Genomic DNA, 15,674 nt, shown 5'->3' on the forward strand with positions numbered 1-15,674 from the left:
TAAAACACCCATTGATCTATTTGCCAGTGAGGTAAGAGGCCAAAATACTCAAATGAGAGAAAATGACCTGGAGTCGCTGATGAGGTAACACTTAAGGGCTCAGTACATGATTACTTTTCAACTGTATAGTCCTCACCCTTATGCAAACCGCTTCACACCTATTGGCACAATGGGGAATGAAGGTCAAAGACGGATAAGCTACGTAAGGGGTAAACGCACACACGACCCAGCTCTGTGTGCAAAACTGTGGAGGGAAATAAAACTATGCTCATAACAACAGAAAGAAAATGAGTCAGAGAAAGAATGAATACGTGCGGTTTTACCCAGCAGGAACTTTCCTCCTAATGAAGTCTGTCTGTGCAATTTCACAGAGAACTCACTCTAAACTGCACTTCTCACCACTGGTAAGTTAGTGAAAATTACTGCCAGGTCCATGTTCTTCTGCCTTGTGGCAATTAGGCTTACTCAATTTAAAGAACATTTTTCTTTCTAGTTCTCAGGAAGAAGGGAAAGAAATGCTGCCAACCTATCCACAGAGCTTCAAAACTGCATTTGAGAATAGTGAAGCAGAGAAAGTCCCAATTTAATCTACTGCAATACTCATTTTGAACCAATCTTACCCTTTCCAATTTCCTTCTCCTTTTATAACAGGCACCCAACTATGAAAGCCCTAAATTGAGAATGATGAATCAAATAGCCTTTGTTGTGTAATTCAGCTGAAATCTCTCAGCACTGCTCCCCATGATGCTATTAAAACTTGGGTGTGTCACTGCCCTACTCCACAAGTAATGAGTTCTGTCATCCAAGTGGGCAGGATACAGAGAGATGCAATTAACAACATAGGGGAAACCATGGCATTGATGCTTCCTTTGAAGGAGTTCATCTCTCAGCACAACTATGGACAGCTAAATAATCCCAATTCCATTATCTTTTTAAACATCTCTAACCTATTAAGTATAAAAAATAATCCAGGGGCAGTGCTAACATACCATTTGAGTAAATTGCTGTATGTAATTGAAACATAGGTTGGTGCTTATACGTGTTCCTCAGATTAATGGCCATTGAATTATTTTCATTTTTACCAGGCTTGCTTATTATCAAGGGATGCAGTTACATATGTTCCATAGGGATAGATGTTATTTAGGTTAAGCTAAAGTACTCTTCCTGGTAGAGTGTTATTAAACTGAAGAAAGGCAACCAGAAAAGAGAATTAAAGTCTTCACTATTATGCTTTTATAGGCTATTTGTTTAAAAAGGTGTACAATAACATTCACAAACCGAATGATTTGTAATGCAGGTAGTATCTAGATAGGAGTGTTGCTCGGTTTTCCACATGATTTATTGGCAAAAAGGAGCAGCAAGAACCATGCAGTCTCTGCATTTGCCATCTCCTTGCTCAAATAGAATTAAAATTTGGCATCAACGCTGTCTCTGCTCTAAAGAAAATGACACTGTTAATACATTAGCTATTTCTAAATCTGTCTATTGGATAAAGATCCAATGCAGGGGCAGCAAGCATCATGGTGATACTAAAGCAATTATGAAAAAAGATCAGTATAACTAAAAGATCTGTATGTATTACTTAATCAAAAATACAAGATCCATAAGTAAGTATATAGCTTCTGAATGTCAGTCTGCTATGGCCAATATCCGAAGTGTAAATAGTTTAGATCTCAGTTCAGGAAAGTACATAATCACCTTTCAACTCCATTGAGGCAATGGTTCAACAAGTACAGATTTCTCTTGAGTAATGACATTTTATTGAATAAAGTGATATGAACGAAGCTATTTTCTTGCTTCCTATATATCTCTCTACATCAGCAAAATAAAAAGAAAGTCAAAAGGAACTATGCTACGCTTCTGAATATTTGAGTATCTGACCAGATGCAAACAGGCATGATTGCAAACAATCCAAGTGGCAATGTAATACCGAGAACACCTGAGTTACAGTAATGATGAGACATGACTTCAGGTTCCTATTTATGAAAAATGGTGAAGGAAACATCACTATTGTTAAAGTTTATTTCCAAATGCTTATTCAGATTAGGGGTTTTTTTTAGACCATCATCAGACTAGCTGCATAATGAATTTGATTACACCTCTGAGATGGTCACATTGTTTAGGCCATGTCCTGTTCTAACCTTCAAAGAACCTCAACAGCTCTTCAGACAGAGCATCAAAATCCAGGCTGTGCTATTCATTACTTTGAGTGGATTACCATTGCTGCCAAAGACTCACAGTAAACTAGTCTGCTTTGTTCCTGAGCCAGAAAATTTTAATTGTTTCTGCTTAGGCAAAAATTTGATAGATACATCTATTTCCCTTCTAGTCCATCATTTGATTAATAAGGGGATGAAGAAGGCCAGGTGTCCTATATTACTAAGTTGTTTAACTAACAACTGGTTATTAAATACACAAGAAAATGTCAAGAAGAGAGTCTATTGCCATGGGGATTAGAACCAACACACTGCATGCCATTACTTCTGGAAAGCCTGAAACTGCAGACCACTACTACAGCTGTGATGTTTTGACTGAAACACCATTAGTGCTCCAGAAAGGTTGTTTACTGTTTAAGGATTGCTCTATTTCATCATAAGTAGTATCATTCCCAATTATATGTTGATTTTCGCTGATATACAGATGCATAGTGCTTAGTTCTGTTCCATGGGGAGCACATTTACCAAGGCCATGGCTGCTCAGAAGACGGACTAAGAACAGGATAAGAAAAATTGAGCCATCCTCACAGGCACCAGCAATACCATCCTCGTCAGCCACCAAATCATTAGGGACAGGACACAAAGCAACATAGTTCTCAGTTTTGCTGCTGTCAGGAATAGCATTCAAAAGTCTTTGGTACCTGCTGTGAGGCTTTGTGTTCAAAGGGAAAATAACAGTATTGAGATGTGGTGACACAGGAAAATAGCAGAAGACAACACAGGAGAAGGTATAGACACCTGTGGGGTTTTATATGAACTAATTGTAATTCATTATGTAGACCAGAGTGAACAACATCGAATGATTGGTTTTTAAGTTTACCTGAATTCCTATAAGCACAGCTTCCTTAAGTGACCTTCTTGCTTTACCCTTTATAACCTACTCTTTGAAGGCTGATACTTTTGGCATCACATAGTTAAGGCTCCCGCTTTGTTTTTTAGTCATGATTAATTCATTACTGCTCCTAGTACTGCATACACACTGCACCCACCCTACTTGTTATACACTCGGCATTTCTGCTTCGATCTGTGGGTCTTCAGACTGTGTTATCCAAAGGAATTTATACACCTTTTACCACAGTAGTGTTGGGGTACTACAGCTTTTCAGTGAGTTGTACAGAAGTTTCAAAGCAGAATCAGTGCAGTTTGCTGGAAGCAGAGCTTGTTATGGGAGTTCATCCACCGCATGCACATATTGATCACATCCTGCCTGCTCTCCACTGGATCTATCACTGAGCAAAATGACACCAAGGGTTGCAGTCAGACACAGTTGTTAGCCCAAGCAGCACTCTGACCCCCAGAACAAGTTATTTCAAGACAGGAACTACTGCTTCTAATAACAGGTTTCAAAACAAGACAGTTCTCATCTTGGGTAGCTTAATAATCAATGATAACATGTTCAAGACACAGCAGACTTTTCAAGGATTCATGGAAGGACATTCTCAGGAAGTCATTCCACATTTTTGCCAAAGATTAAATGGAAGCCTGACTGGAGAGAGTTGTACATACTACTCCCGAATACTTGCATGACAGGGAATAAGAATAGGTAAAGTGGTAGACCAGCTAACATCAAGTGTGCAGTATCCTAGCATCCAAAGAGAACAAAAAAGGAGAAACTTGCAAGTGAAAGAAGGGAAAAATACTGAGCAATCTTCTATGACCATATTAAAAAACCAAATGCCCATAGACAACAGCACATTCATTTCTCCTGCACAAGGGTGCAACAGCCATTCATATATCCTATGCCCTCACCACACATTCTCAAAACTTGTGCAAATAAACCTCTGGCATCATCTACTGTTTTCCAGGAGCAAGATATAAATTGCACACAATCATAAGCATTATGTGGGCTTCCTGGGGAGCATTCAGAGAACAAACCTCATGAACAGATCCAGCTGGAATTCACGGCAGGATGGTTTTATTTGCCTAATCAGAAGGAAATAAGAATCTGTTTAGAAGTTTCCAAACTGTATTGCTCCTAGCAGCTAAGCCTTGAATCCTATGCAATCAGAGCATACCAAGTTTGTGGGATTGTTTTTAAGAAGAATTAGAGCCACTAAAGTTGGATTCATCAATTCAAGGTCTTGAAGTTCATGGGTTTTGTTCTCAAGGTTCAGCTGTCATGCCATTGCATTATGTCTTGTCTATCCTAGATTGCTTAAAAAGGCTCCACCTAACAGAGTGGTCAGAATAAATATTGCAGCTAAAGTTGCAACTGAATCACTTCAGAAATAGAAGTAAACATCTGTAAGACCTGACTGCTACTTGACTAGTTCAAACCTTACTGTTTTTCCAAAGCTAGATGCAATTTGATTGGTTATTTAATCCACCTTCTAAACTTCCATTTTTTCGCTGCAAAACCAAGTTTCCAAGCATCTAAGCTGAGTATTCTCATTGCTTGCTTAGACTAGTTTTGAAGAAGTGGTCATTTTACAAACTTCATTGTATTATATCACTTGAGGCTGTAAGTACTTCAGTCTGAAGAAACTAAAAGAAAAATCCATTACTTGAAGTTGGAATGCCTGCATACCTTTAAACCATGCTGAATTTTGAAAGGTGGATAACAGTTATTTCAATCCCCACCTCTGATTTTACTTCTATTTATTAGCAGCTGGTTCAGAGAATTAAACCATCTGCTCTTTGAAAAATTAGTATTGCCAAAAATAAATAGTTTAGACTTGGCAGTAAATTCATCCAGACCACACTTGTCTTACCATTGCTGCTTCTACTAATAAGATTACAGCTGGAATATAACATCTGTCAAGAACCTTCATAATTGGTTTTAAAAGTGACATACAGTTCAGATCAAAACTGTTAGCCAGTTGTTCAGTAATCTCTGTGCTTAGTTTTTCAAATGTCTGAAAGAGTGATTTCCTTGTAACACAAGTTAAGCGAGTAAAGGAATACATATAGATGTTCACTAGTTTAACATTATTTGAAGATAAATACTAACGGGACATATTATAAACAATAGTCTTTGTTTTCTGCTTGTAGTTTATGGAAACAAAATTCTGCAATTTAGAGAATGCAAATTCTGAGGTTTCTACTTGGCTGTTGTCGTGGTTTAACCCCAGCCAGCAACTAAACACCACGCAGCCGCTCACTCACTCCCCCCCACCCAGTGGGATGGGGGAGAAAATCGGGAAAAGAAGCAAAACCCGTGGGTTGAGATAAGAACGGTTTAATAGAACAGAAAAGAAGAAACTAATAATGATAATGATAACACTAATAAAATGACAACAGCAATAATGAAAGGATTGGAATGTACAAATGATGCGCAGTGCAATTGCTCACCACCCACCGACCGACACCCAGCCAGTCCCCGAGTGACGAATCCCTGCCCCCCACTTCCCCGTTCCTATACTGGATGGGACGTCACATGGTATGGAATACACCGTTGGCCAGTTTGGGTCAGGTGCCCTGGCTGTGTCCTGTGCCAACTTCTTGTGCCCCTCCAGCTTTCTCACTGGCTGGGCATGAGAAGCTGAAAAATCCTTGACATTAGTCTAAACACTACTGAGCAACAACTGAAAACATCAGTGTTATCAACATTCTTCGCTCTGAACTCAAAACATAGCACTGTACCAGCTACTAGGAAGACAGTTAACTCTATCCCAGCTGAAACCAGGACACTGTGCAAAGCAAGCAATGGAAAGAACAAACATTTGACTTCAATGGACATGGAATAAAACCCTACCTACATAAATGATAAATATCTCTGACTGGAAAACTGGAGATAATCTGTTGTTCACTTCATTGTTGATATTTCCAGTTAATACCCTTCTTACCGTATGACAGAAGGCAGTTCAGTTCAGTGTGCTCCATTCACACTTGAAGCAAGTCACTTCCCGTTATCTTCTAGGTCTGGAAAAAGGGAATAATTACACCTTTGAAATCAGATTTACAGAGAAGTCTAGTCACTATTACTGCTATAACACTTAGTTCAAAATGCAGCTTATCACCTGCAGGTGTTTGTACACATAATACTGTGGGCAGATTTTATTCCCCTATATTCTAACCTCCCAAACTTCTGGTTTATGGTATCACTGGTTGCCTAGCATGGGTTTTGACCTGGTAAGTAAACAGAGCCACTGAAGACTGTGCATTATAACACTGCTGCTGTTCTTACTCTTCATTCGCAAAACCTTTTAAGGATTTCAAAAGGCATTAGAAACACAGTAATCTTCACAAATTCCTTCTGAGGTAAAATCTCTGGTGAGGTAAAAGGCTAGGATTTTCAAATGTGGGTGCCTGGCGTTATCTTCTTAAATGTCTCAGGATATAATGAAGATGTCAGTGGGATCTTCATCGCTTCTGAAAAATTAGGCCAATTATTTCAGTGCCAGCTCACCACACAGCTTCAGAAATCTGCCCTGGAAAATGTCAGCCCAATACTGGCCTCAGTGAGTCAGTGATAAACAAGTTTAAAGGCTTGGGAGCAGCACAGACATTTCAAGGGACTGCAGAGAGGAGCAGAGAGGCTTTTTTCTCATATCCTGTGAAATGAGAAAGCTGCATCCTCTCTCACTTTTTCAAAACACAAGGTCCAAAGCAAGCTCCCTGCTTTGTCCCAAACCAGGCAGTTTCAGCTAAGAATCCCATTTCCCTGCCTCCTGCTCTAGTGCCTGGAAGCTTCTCATGTCATTAACCACTTTCTTACACAAAAGCCAGCATAACAGCAGCCCTTTCTTTGAGTTATTTTCACAAGATAGCGCACCTCAGGCATAATAGTTGGAGCTCAATTGTACCTTTGCCAGTTTTGATGGACTCTCAGCAAGGAAAACTGGAAAGAAAGCATCATATTGCCTGTATACACTAGGTATAGGACTTTCCAGAAACCAACATTATACAATACATAAAATAATGTTTTTCTGCTATACTTCCTGCCTCCAAGGAGTAAAAGCTGATGGCACTGTTGGTTTTGGGGCAAAACAGCAGAGGATAGGAACAAGTATTTCATGCAGCGGTCACCATTTTGGCTCAGGGGATGAATAAATATACCACGTTTCTTTCAGACAGCGAACAAAGACGAATTACTTAAAAATACAGCAAAGTGAAAATCAATCTGCTGAATTAAAAAATATGTTAATATTTTAATTGACATATTGCATGTCAGCAGGAGTAAAATGAAATAATCTATCTTTCTGAACACATGATCATTTGTGTTACTAGAAAACTGTTCCTGTTTTTTAAAGAGAATATCCCTCTATCCTTCTCTATATATGGAATATGCTATCCCCCATAATGATATAACTATATTTAACTACACCAGAGAGAAAGGAATTTATATGCATGAGATACAGATGGCTTCATAATTCACTAGCGATTGAGGCCTGAGTGAGTAATTAGGCCTCCCCTATGGAGCAGAAAGCAATTCCAAATCTCAGTACAGTTAGTAAATAACTTACCTAAGGAGATGTAGGTCCTCTTACTGGCTCTACTTTGACCTGCTCTGTAACATTGGGCACCTCCCCCTCCACCTTTTTTCCAACCTCTTTATTATACCTATTTAGACTGGCAGGTTTTGGTTTAAGGGAAAACTGTCTCTAGATTTAGAGTATAATTGCAAAGGGTCCCAGCTATGACTGGGGAAAATCCAAAAAGGCAGTTGATTTTCACAAAAAAAATTATATCATCCAATTTTCATTTGAAATTACTGAAATTCAAGCTTTCCATGCTTCAGTCAAACATAATCCACATGTTTAATATTAGCCATCACCAAGACTGCAGTGTGACATTAGTATCAAGTCACTAGGGTTTCAGACCTACAAAACTAGCTAGACACACATTAAAGCTTTCACTAACAGCCAGCAAAGCCACACCTTGCTGGGATGCACAGAAGGCATCCCCTCCTTATCCCTCAAAGTCCAATTGCTTCTATTAGAAGAATTTGACAGTTTTAGTCAAGGTTTTGAGAGATCAGTGGAGACACACATGTGGTTATCAAGATATATCCCAATGCTCATTAAAACACATACAAATAACCCAGAGAAAAGAGTGAAGAAGTGCTACACATTTTACACAAGACTGAGATAGCACGAACAAATTTACTAGCCTCCATATATATATAGCTCAAACATAACTCAGTGCCAAACAGTTGGCCAAAACTTTTCATATTTTTTATAATAGGCTGTAAGTTTAGAACATGAATAGACTTTTCTTTCAAAACATTAAAAATTCCCCTATGCCTTATCTCATAATAAGGTGCTTCATACAGGGCAGACCAAAAAATCTGGAACCATCTTCCCCAACATTCAAGTTGCGATTTTTACTCCCTTCTTTTCTAACTTGCTCCACAAACTCCAGACTAAGTATCCTCAGCAGCTACTAGAAAGGGGACTTTCATCAATTCTTAAACAGCTTATAGAAGTGAACTTATAACTGTTTGTTCAGTAACAAAACATCTTAAGAGAAGCTTTTGAAAAAGTTTCTGCCAAAAAGTGAAAAAATCAATACATTTCCTTACTGAGAGAAGTCAGAATTTGTTATAAGAATGGCGTGAACTGTTTGTGGTTTTTTTTTCCCCGCTCAAGATCTATACCGCAGTTTTCTAACATCTTGTTGTTTCTTAGATAGACACATAGAAAGAATATGGTATGGCATTTCTATTTATATAAGACTTTAGAAAAAAGACTGCAAAGACACAGCTAAACATTTACATAGAAGAACCTAACTATAGACTACCCCATTATACAGAAGAAAAGTAATCAGAGACTTACATCAGACCCTTGAAACACACTTCTTCAAAAAATAAGACCTCTTCAGCTGAGCAAAATGTATACTGAAATATTTTTTCCTATATTTGTTTCACTTCACTTTATTTTCCCCTTTAGAGAAAAGTAATTCTCCACACTACAAATTCCCCCCCATTCACCTTTTTTTTTTTTTTTTAAAAAAAAAAAAAAAAAAAGGCAGCCATACACTCATCTCACCACAATTTATAGGGACAAAAATGAAGGGGGTGGGGTGATGTATAAGCTCAGCTGGGATCACTTAACTTGGAACCAACTATAAATACATCCTGCTTAAAAAAAAAAAAAATAATCTTTCTTCTCTGATATTTAAATTTAGCTTTATAGAAATGTAGGGAAGAACTCCAGTAGTATTAGATGAAGCATCAATGAAGTGACTTGCATTTAGTAAGTTAATTTATGAATAAATTCTTTTTTTGTGTGCAGTCTGGCTAACAAGGAAATAAATTTATCCTTTAAGAAAAAGTTAGATCATCAGTAAAAATAAGAAATTTGCATTTTTAGGATTTCTTAATGCTGCTTTGTAAGTAACCACTTTCTGCTTTTATAATTTAATTAAGGAAAGTAATTTCTTCAGAAAATACTGCTAATATACTATTAACACTTCTAAACTGACAATGAATTTTCTATAACTATTTAGCTATTATGTGATGCAAGTATTTTCAGACTGAGAAACTTTGTTCTGCTTTGAGCTTTGCAAATAATATCTACTAGAAAAAAATTAATAAAAATGGATATGCTGTTTTGGAAGGTTCAGAAGTAAACTATTTCAACTTCTAGGTATGCATCTGTATTTTTCTTGAAGTAACTATATATACCTTCAGCTATACAAAAGGAGTTTTTACAAAACATAATGTGTTCTGTATATATTATATGGATTAGGTTTACTAACATAATATGTTTTATTAAGTCAACTAATGAACACTAAAAAAACAAAACCCCTTATCTTCTATTAAGCTTTCCTAAGGGGATATGAAGCCTGCCAGGCTTCCAACAAACAAGTCAAAAAGGGTAGCAACAGAGTTCAGGTAAGAGTTATTCTTGAAAATCTTTCATGGTGGCTAAGGAATTCCCCTAAAAAGATAGCAATAAAGGTTATTGCTGCTACAGGTTGTGGTTGAAAAGTAGTAGCTTGGGCAGAACAGGTGGTGGAGGAGGGAGGAAAGAGTCTACGCTCAGGGATCTGCTTTCCTTCTCGTTTGTTCTACCGTGGTTTATAGAAAACTGTATGTCTGTGGACACAGCTGCATCTCTTTAAAATTCAGACAGTAAGCAGGCGCGCTCATCTTGAAACAGAAAAGTGGGAAACAGTGTATCTGAAGAGAATGTACTTCAGCTTGCTTTTAAAACAGCCTTTTCATTCTCCCTTTTCCAGAGGGTTAAGTTTTTCAATCAGGATCAACTTGTGCCTGTTTCCTTTCTCTTTGGCTTCCAGAAGAGATCTATAAAATGCAGTGAAAGACAGAAATACAAGGGCAGAACTTGGACTATACAAATCCACAGACATAGCCTACAAACACAGCATCACCAGTTTTATGTTCAATACGTACTAAACATTAACCTCAATTCATTTGGGGAATCAATTCTCAGTGCTTCAAATTAGTGTCATTCAGTCAAAGTTAGATGTAATCTGGAGACAGTCACTAGCTCTTTATCTTTCAGGTTGTGACCTGGAGAATTTTACAGAGTTCTGATTTTTAAATACTTCACTTAAATTGCATATATGATCTCCAACACGCAGCGCAAGTAAACAAGGGAAAAAGATAAACTTATAGAGAGGAAGATTACATTTGCACAGACATACCCCAGATGATAAAATCAGGAAGAGTGTTACAATAAGAATTAGTAATACAGAAGTATCTAAATTTAAATGATACTGTCTGGAGAATCATTTCCTCTTCAGAGTCCCAGTGAACCAGAAAGAGCCTAGGAAAATGTAATGGTCATTCTAATTTAACTTACCCCCCTAACTCTACAAATTATGGCTTCTACTAATCAGGCAATCATTTAAGGAAGGCAAATTAATTCTTATTTATTTTTGGCTTCAAGATCATTTACTTAATGTAAAGACTAGACCTGCAATCAATCAGCAGTTAGCCTAGTTATCAGAGACTTTCTTTCCCACTGATGGGAAGATGATGATACAATTGAATCACTTTGCATAGAGTGGCTCTCCATGCAGCGGCTGGTGTGATGCCTGCTTCTGGCCAGCATTATTACAATTAAGGTCGTATACTGAATGTCTTGGCTGCTTTTTTGGTTTCTGTCACAATTTCTGCCAGTCAGTTCAGTCCCTGACATTTATTTCAGATAACCAACAGAGCTATGAAGGTGGAAGATTAGTTAATGTTGTTCCCTGTCTATTTATTTTCTTTGGTTGAAATCTTTGACATTCTGTAAGGATTATTTTAAAATATCCCATTGCCCTTTATAGAAAGAGACCTAAGGAGATGATTAACTCTTAATAATGTGAATGATACCATTTGATTTCAGTGTAACTTGCAGCACATATTTAAAAATTAGCCATATTTGTACATGCAAATACTTAGCCCTGTAGCTCTATTAGAAGCAAACAGGATTTGTATATGTGAGCTGTCAGCTTTCTTGATCTGTGCATTCACTCAAATGCTATTTGCATGCAAGTGCAATTAGACATGTAAAGTGCAAAGAAAAATGGATCAGTCAGGTTTGGAACCTCTCAAAAAAATTCACCCTTAGTGTATTTTAAACTTGCCTCTTCAGAACAGCTGCAATAAATTCTACTCAAAAGTATTACACTTGCCAAGCATCCTCTCCAGAATTACCTAGTGGAGGGAATATGGTCTATTGGTTTACATATGATTTTGGGAGCTGTAACATTTGAGCTCTTCTCTATTGTTTTGAGTGACCCTGAGCAAAGTAAATGAAGCTCTTTTGTTCCTTGTCTGTAAACAAAGGATGAAAAAAAACAGAAAAGGAATTTGTACCCTCAGTTGATGCAAAAAATAATTGTGGAATGCTTAAAGTGTTTTGAGATCCTTGTATGAAAGAATAAGGATGAAGTAGTACTAACAGTACAAATGTAATTTGGCTCCAGCAGTGCTAGATGAGTGCAGCCAGGGCTGAGTCATTACATTTTCTACATATATAGCATTTTCTTAAATAAAAACATTAATCTTGGACTCATTTTATTTATTTTTCCCTAAATGGGCTTTTAACATGGGATCTATTAAATGCCAAATATGCTGCTGAAGCTGATAATATTATAATTTACCTCTTCAGGGCTGAGAAGTAAACAGATGTTCTTCCTGTTATAGGGGACATTGAAGATCCCATGTTGATTTTTGAAGCAGTCAACTTTACCCCCAATGTCCTTACTGAAGTCCTGTCGTGTTGTATGTGTTCCTAGTCCTTGTTTGGACTGTTCTATGTATCACCAGAATATTAAGGTGAACATGTCTAATACCATATGTAAGGCTGCTCATACTTACCATTTATACTTGGTGTTTATCTGTCACTTTGCCTCTTTCAAACCATTTATTGTAATTCATGAAAGTGAACTTTTACCAAATCTCTTGAGACCAAAGTTGCAGTGAAAGAAAACATGAGTGAATACCACTATGCTTGCAAAAACAGCCACAGAGAACATTTGTACTTGCACACAGAAGAATTGCACACTAAAAATTATTTGAACACTGGAGCTGCATACAGATTCAAGTTATCACAAAACAAATACAAATCATTGTAGGCCTCTGAAAAAGGAAATGATGTTGAAAGGATGTAAAGAAAGTACAAGAAAAGATGCTTTCCAGATCTAGGAAAAACTAACCTCTAATTTCAGCAGTGTTGTCTCAATACAGGTATTTTTTCAGCCAAAACAAAGGAACTCTGACTCTTTGCCTAGAAGAGTGCTTTCTTTCCCCAGAAGTAAAAAGATGTTGGAGTAACTCTGAGTATGTTATGTTCCATTCCCTTAAGAGGTCAACTGGAGTACTGTATTATCAATATGACTATCGAAGGTGATAGGATCTAATGCCAGTCTGGCATCTGCTGGGTAAATCAGTGGTGTAAAACTTTCTGCTCCCTTGCATACAAAAGAATTAAAAACATACAGACTTAAACTGTAAAATCTAACAATTAGTACTGATCAAAACATGAATGTTTTATTTGAATTTTAGTAGAGTTTTTAAAGCAATACTGATTTGCTCTATTAAATAATGCAGCTGAATCTACTGGAGATTTACTGTTTGGATGAATTCCAGCTCACAACTTTGGATAACCTATGTGATATTTTGCTTTGTATTTTTTTAAGTGGACCAAGATGATAATCCTAAACTATGCATTTAAGTGTGACCACATTTGTGGTTACATTACTTTTTTTCTTTCCTGGGTCATACTTTTCCCAAATATTGTTGCCATTGAAGTTTCTTGTCACTGAACAAGGAATGCATTTTACAGATGCTGAAGCAGCTGCTTGTCCATATAAATTTTATGCTTGCTTCTTGATAAAGCTAGATATTGCCTTTTGATTGTAATAAAATTAAATCAGCTTACACAAGCTGACGACCCTACTCCACAGTCCAATTTTTTACTTTGATTTTACATCCCCTCAAGGCTGTTTTATTATATGATGAACCCTTTAGTATTTTTTTTATGCTTCATGTTCTGAATCATTGAACCAAGACCCTGTGATAAATTACTATTCTATGACACTTTGACTTCAATTTTTTGTAAGCAAACACTTCCGATTAGTTTATATTAAACTAATACATTACACAGATCTTGCTGTACTAAGCTTAAGTAATTCAAAAAGGCTTCGGCTGCTTCAGACAAATGGGGTATTGTGATGGAAAACAAACACAACAGCTTTAGGGTAGGTAGGGAGCACGCAGGGGCAGTGGCACTGTTACTTTGGGGGTAGTGATGCTTGGTTTCTCTGCACAGTAATTGCCAGGAGGGTGGGTGACTTTAAAGCCATGCTTATGATTCTGGCCCAGCCTGGTCCATTGAGCTGGCAGGTACAAAGCAGAGGAAATGCTTTGGTTTTGTGTAGTGGCAGTGCTCCACTCTGTACAGCACACTGCTGCAGAAAGCCCGTGTAGTCTTGTTACCATCAAACGCTGTCTTTCTAAAGGCTTCTGACTATGTCCTATTTCCTACTAATACCACTACACTTTCATTCCAGAAACAACCTTTCATCCTTCCTTGGGTCTGAATTAAAAAAAAAACCAAAAAAAACCCAAAACAAAAAACCCCAAACCCTCCAATATCTCCAGCTGGGTTTGCAGGTTAAATGGCGGGAGGATTAAATACACAGGCAACTAGGAAAATGCCTTGTACAATCACCCAATACACATATAATTTGGCTGGGCAAAAGAACCTGTATCTGGACTGCTCTTTGAAATCCTGGATACCATGCTCCCTGCGTGATGCTTTTTCACAATTTTTTTCTTCATTTACAGTGTAGGAATGTTCTCTAGCATTAATGAAAACCATTTATTTGGGCCATCATTAGCATTTCAAAATGCCCTGAAACAATTACTGGTCTACTGGTCTGCAGAAATGGATCTGAAAATTGAACTCATGAACATTACTTAGAATACTTTGAGTCACATCATAAAGTTTCTTTGTATAGACCTGGTCATAGTATTTTAGATGCTTAACTAGGTGAGAAATAGCTCAACTCAAAACATCTGTCACAAACTCCCAGATGAACTACTTGCCTATATAACCCATTTAAACAAATCACTGGAACAATGTTAGTGGTACAAAAGAGACCTAGCTATGGTATATATTCAGTATAAGATCACATAGAATAAGCCAAAATTACAACTTAATTTTTTCACTAATAGCCTTTTACTACTTGAGCAATAATCCTATCTGAGCGAATCTACTTCACGGGCACATCTTATTTCTTTTTCATCAAAACAAATGTCCCCAAGTTATCCTCATTGTGCAGTATGGGGAAGACCATGTTTTGAAGAGGATCATCCTGGCCAAGGGCTATGAGAAAGATCCAAAGGCCGGGAGGACCAGTTTTTCTATTTAGCTGTCATGTGAAGACAGTTGAGTTGTTTTTTGCAGATGGTAGCCGTGCCATTCTGTACCTTTTCTGATTGAGATTTGAGAAGTCCTCCTCATAGCAGCACATGTAATGTGTGGCTGAGCAGATCCCAAACAGGGGTCCTAGAATTAACTACTCCTTTAATGAAAACCTGAGCTGGCTATACTGTTTCGTGGTTTTATTTGTTAATAAACCCAGTTGTAATAAGCTTGCATATGAGCTTGCACAGTATGTGGTAACAACTATAGAAGCTGGCTGTAAAACCCACCTGTCTAGCAATAGTGATCTGTACACGTATACTGGATTAATTATAGCAATAAAAAAAATATAAAATGTATAGCTAATGTTACTTGATATTTTACTGGCCAGAGCAACATGTCTCTCCTTAAAAGCTCACTAATTAAGTAACTATTTGTTTTTACAAGTGTGTAGCTATTCTCATCTCAGTGGGTGATTTTCTCTACTTCTTTAAGCTTCTCTTGATCAAAGTCTTTACATTTCTAAATGACTCACAACACTTTGAGTTAGAAAGGGTGAAACGTGCCTAGCTTATGTTACGCCAATTCAGAAGACAGCTACATATCTATATGCTGCAGTTATCTTTATTTTGTAGTCAGCTACATCTGGTATGTATGTACAAAGCAACTGGCTTTACCCCAAGAGCAA

The 15,674-nt window shown here is 37.4% G+C and overlaps 1 protein-coding gene across 1 annotated transcript in view; it reads right to left on the bottom strand.

Annotated features, from left to right (window-relative positions):
* The window catches only part of DOK5 (docking protein 5), an 82,878-nt gene extending 76,858 nt beyond the window's left edge, over positions 1-6,020 (bottom strand). Inside the window, exon 1 of the mRNA XM_052787156.1 lies at positions 6,002-6,020. The gene's annotated coding sequence lies outside the window, so the exon portion shown is untranslated. The remainder of the gene's footprint in view (positions 1-6,001) is intronic.
* Positions 6,021-15,674: the final 9,654 nt, after the last annotated feature.

Source organism: Harpia harpyja, chromosome 1 (genome assembly GCF_026419915.1).
Source record: "Harpia harpyja isolate bHarHar1 chromosome 1, bHarHar1 primary haplotype, whole genome shotgun sequence".
Lineage (NCBI taxonomy): Eukaryota > Metazoa > Chordata > Aves > Accipitriformes > Accipitridae > Harpia > Harpia harpyja.